Here is a 4,993-nt window from a genome sequence, read left to right on the forward strand (position 1 = left end):
ACCCTGGGGCACACAGATGGGCACAGAACGAATTCACCCCACGCATCTAATTTATATCCAAAACATTTTAAGGAGAGTAGGACTATTATAACACTGTCCACCAAAAATATAATTAACTATATGAATACACATAACAATATCACCAACTATATTAATACACATAACAATATCATCAACTATATGAATACACATAACAATATCACCAACTATATTAATACACATAACAATATCACCAACTATATTAATACACACAACAATACCATCAACTATATGAATACACATAACAATATCATTAACTATATGAATACACACAACAATACCATCAACTATATTAATACACATAACAATATCATCAACTATATTAATACACATAACAATATCATCAACTATATGAATACACACAACAATATCATCAACTATATGAATACACATAACAATATCAACTATATTAATACACACAACAATATCATCAACTATATTAATACACACAACAATACCATCAACTATATTAATACACATGACAATATCATCAACTACATGAATACACATAACAATATCATCAACTATATGAATACACACAACAATATCATCAACTATATTAATACACAATAATCATCTTACCTTTTATCTCTCTCTCAATAGAAACAGAGTCTGAATGATCATTCGGTCGTCGAAAGTTACTTTCGTTTGCTCTGCTCATTTACATATCAGGTTCTGCCTGTTCTCTCTCCACTCCCTCTCTCTTTACAGCTCTTACAATGTGCAGCTCCTCTCTCTCCCCAGGGGTAGCAGCTCCTCTCTCCCCAGGGGTAGCAGCTCCTCTCTCCCCAGGGGTAGTAGCTCCTCTCTCCCCAGGGGTAGCAGCTCCTCTCTCCCCAGGGGTAGCAGCTCCTCTCTCCCCAGGGGTAGCAGCTCCTCTCTCCCCAGGGGTAGCAGCTCCTCGCTCCCCAGGGGTAGCAGCTCCTCTCTCTCCAGGGGTAGCAGCTCCTCTCTCCCCAGGGGTAGCAGCTCCTCTCTCCCCAGGGGTAGCAGCTCCTCTCTCTCCAGGGGTAGCAGCTCCTCTCTCCCCAGGGGTAGCAGCTCCTCTCTCCCCAGGGGTAGCAGCTCCTCTCTCTCCAGGGGTAGCAGCTCCTCTCTCCCCAGGGGTAGCAGCTCCTCTCTCCCCAGGGATTTGAAGACATTAGGAGCTACTTTTGAACACATAGATCTACAGTGTATTGCCAACAACTTCAAACATTGACTCTGACCTGTCCAAAAAGCCAATCTGATTAAATTACCCCTCAATCCCTTCTTTCTTTTTTTCTCTCTCTCTAAAGTCACACTTTTTAAAAGTGGCAATATTTCGAGAATAAAGTGGCAATATTTTGATAATATATCAACATTATATTTTTAGAATGAAGTCTGTTATGAATGTAGGGGATGTGTTGAATAAGTGCATGTCTCCCTGACTACCTGTTACTGAACCACTGTTGAAATGCCTCAGTTAGATGTCCTGGTGAAACTATAATAAAGTCTGTTATATTTCTAGATGAATGTAGGGGATGTGTTTAATAAGTGCATGTCTCCATGACTACCTGTTGCTGTACCACTGTTGAAATGCCTCAGTTAGATGTCCTGGTGAAACTATAATAAAGTCTGTTATATTTCTAGATGAATGTAGGGGATGTGTTTAATAAGTGCATGTCTTCCTGACTACCTGTTGCTGTACCACTGTTGAAATGCCTCAGTTAGATGTCCTGGTGAAACTACCCTTTAGAATTGGATTTACTAAAGTTTGTATCATTCACAACTAAAGTTGCCAAATAACAGTTTAAAATTATCACTTTTATACTCAACATAGACACTTCATATGAACACTCACTCTGGAATGATACAAATATCCTTTTTATTTCATTCAAGCAAAATACAGTTATATTATTATTACTATAAAATCATATAATATAAAATAATGGCACATGACTTATATGTATAGACCCATCTAGTCTACTAAATGAACAAGTCTACAGTCTATATCATAGCCAGATAACATACAGTATCTAGTCTACTAAATGAACAAGCCTACAGTCTATATCATAGCCAGATAACATACAGTATCTAGTCTACTAAATGAACAAGCCTACATCCTATATCATAGCCAGATAACACACAGTATCTAGTCTACTAAATGAACAAGTCTACAGTCTATATCTTAGCCAGATAACATACAGTATCTAGTCTACTAAATGAACAAGCCTACAGTCTATATCATAGCCAGATAACATACAGTATCTAGTCTACTAAATGAACAAGCCTACAGTCTATATCATAGCCAGATAACATACAGTATCTAGTCTACTAAATGAACAACTCTACAGCCTATATCATAGCCAGATAACATACAGTATCTAGTCTACTAAATGAACAAGCCTACAGTCTATATCATAGCGAGATAACATACAGTATCTAGTCTACTAAATGAATAAGCCTACAGTTTATATCATAGCCAGATAACATACAGTATCTAGTCTACTAAATGAACAAGTCTACATCCTATGACATGGAGCATAGCCAGATAACATACAGTAGGACAACTCATATTCTGTTCTTCTATAATACATGTTTATTTAGATCTGCCTGAAATAAATAATGGATTCATTGTGATGTTGTGTATTACATTTTTTATTTTTTTATTTTTATGTAGATGTTCCAAAGGTGCTTATCAGTGGTTTGTATGAGGCTTGTAGACAGTGGTTTGTATGAGGCTTGTAGACAGTGGTTTGTATGAGGCTTGTAGACAGTGGTTTGTTTGAGGCTTGTAGACAGTGGTTTGTATGAGGCTTGTAGACAGTGGTTTGTATGAGGCTGGTAGACAGTGGTTTGTATGAGGCTTGTAGACAGTGGTTTGTTTGAGGCTTGTAGACAGTGGTTTGTATGAGGCTTGTAGACAGTGGTTTGTATGAGGCTGGTAGACAGGGGTTTGTATGAGGCTTGTAGACAGTGGTTTGTATGAGGCTTGTAGACAGTGGTTTGTATGAGGCTTGTAGACAGTGGTTTGTATGAGGCTTGTAGACAGTGGTTTGTTTGAGGCTTGTAGACAGTGGAGGCATGGAGTTGCTAAATGTATCAATGTTAATTAACAGCCATTTACCTGCAGGTCAGCAGTCTGTTGCATGACAATAACCGGAAGACAAAGAAATCTAGTTCTAGGCCTTTGTCTTGGTCACCTAAATCATCCTCTTTCCTACCATTTTACCCTGGCTGCTGCTGTTTTTTAGGGTCTTCCTAGAAAATATTCTTACAAGAACCTTTTCATCTTTAGAGTTCCTCTGGGAACCTTTCCTAATCAATAAGTTCATATTTTAACCTTTCCTAATCAATGGGTTCATATTTTAACCTTTCCTAATCAATGGGTTCATATTTTAACCTTTCCTAATCAATAAGTTCATATTTGAACCTTTCCTAATCAGTGGGTTCATATTTTAACCTTTCCTAATCAATAAGTTCATATTTTAACCTTTCCTAATCAATGGGTTCATATTTTAACCTTTCCTAATCAATGGGTTCATATTTTAACCTTTCCTAATCAATGGGTTCATATTTTAACCTTTCCTAATCAATGGGTTCATATTTTAACCTTTCCTAATCAATGTGTTCACATTTTAAACTTTCCTAATCAATGTGTTCACATTTTAAACTTTCTTATCATAAATGGTTATTGGAGGAACCTGAAGAAGAATAGGTTCCAGGAGGAACCTTTCAATATGCTGGCGCCTCTTATTCTCAATAGCTTCTGCATGACTACTACCACCCACGTCAACAATCCATTCCAGGACAGACTGGTAGCTACACAACAACACTTCAATATGCTGGCGCCCTCTTCTTATCAATAGCTCCTGTTTCATAATAAAGAAAAACCCTAGAGTGTCCAAGCTTCTGACTGGTATTGTATGTGTGGAATTATTTTTGTTTTAGAATGGTCCACAAAAAAAACATGTCATCTGAAGCCTGCACTCCAATAGTGAATGGAGGTTAGGGGTGTTACGTTTTTAATATGCAAGCATAGGCGACATGTCCACAAGGCTAGGTAAGCTAAGCTTTTCCTACAGTAAATGTAATAAAGCCTACTCCTGTCTATACAGAAAGAAAGAAATAGGTTACTAAAAAATAATTATTTGGCCACAGAGGATCATTAGCTTCTTTAAAATAAATAAATAAATCATTTGTGGATTGTTGTTTCAAATGTAATTTCCTCTCTAAGAAGAAAAGGTTATTCAAGGAGCCTTTTTGAGTTGCCGCTGTGGGTAACCTTCCTGAAAGGTAGGAGTTCCCTGAAGAACCTTTTTGAAAATGTATTTTTTTTCTTCTTTTAGGATTCATTTTTGAACCCTTTTATTATTAATAATATGTAGCAATAATAATAATTATATTTTAAAAAATGGTAATAACCCATATAATAACATAAAACATTAATTTAAGAATATTCATATTGTCTAAAGTGAACAAAAATATAAACTCCATGTTTCTTGAGAGGAAATAAAAGGTCCCAGAAATTGTTTATACGCACAAAAACCGTATTTCTCTTAAATTTGTTTAGTGACCATTTATCCTTTGCCAAGATAATCAATCCACCTGACAAGTGTTGCATATCAAGAAGTTGATTAAACAGCATGCTCATTACACAGGTGTACCTTGTGCTGGGGACAATAAAAGACCTCCCTAAAAAGTGCAGTTTCATCACACAACACAATGCCACAGATGTCTAATGTTTTAAGGGAGCATGCTAAATTGCATGCTTATTGCAGGAATGGTGCCAGACAATTTTATGTTCATTACTCTACCATAACCCGTCTCCAACGTTGTTTTAGAGAATTTGACAGTACGTCAAACCGGGCCTCACAACTGCAGACCACGTGTATCCACGCCAGCCCAGGACCTCTATATCCGGCTTCTTGAGACCGTCTGAGACCAGTCATCCGGACAGCTGATGAAACTGGGGGATGGTCTGAGACCAGTC

This window comes from Salmo salar, unplaced genomic scaffold (assembly GCF_965601325.2).
Source record: "Salmo salar unplaced genomic scaffold, fSalSal1 ptg000152l, whole genome shotgun sequence".
Taxonomy (NCBI): domain Eukaryota; kingdom Metazoa; phylum Chordata; class Actinopteri; order Salmoniformes; family Salmonidae; genus Salmo; species Salmo salar.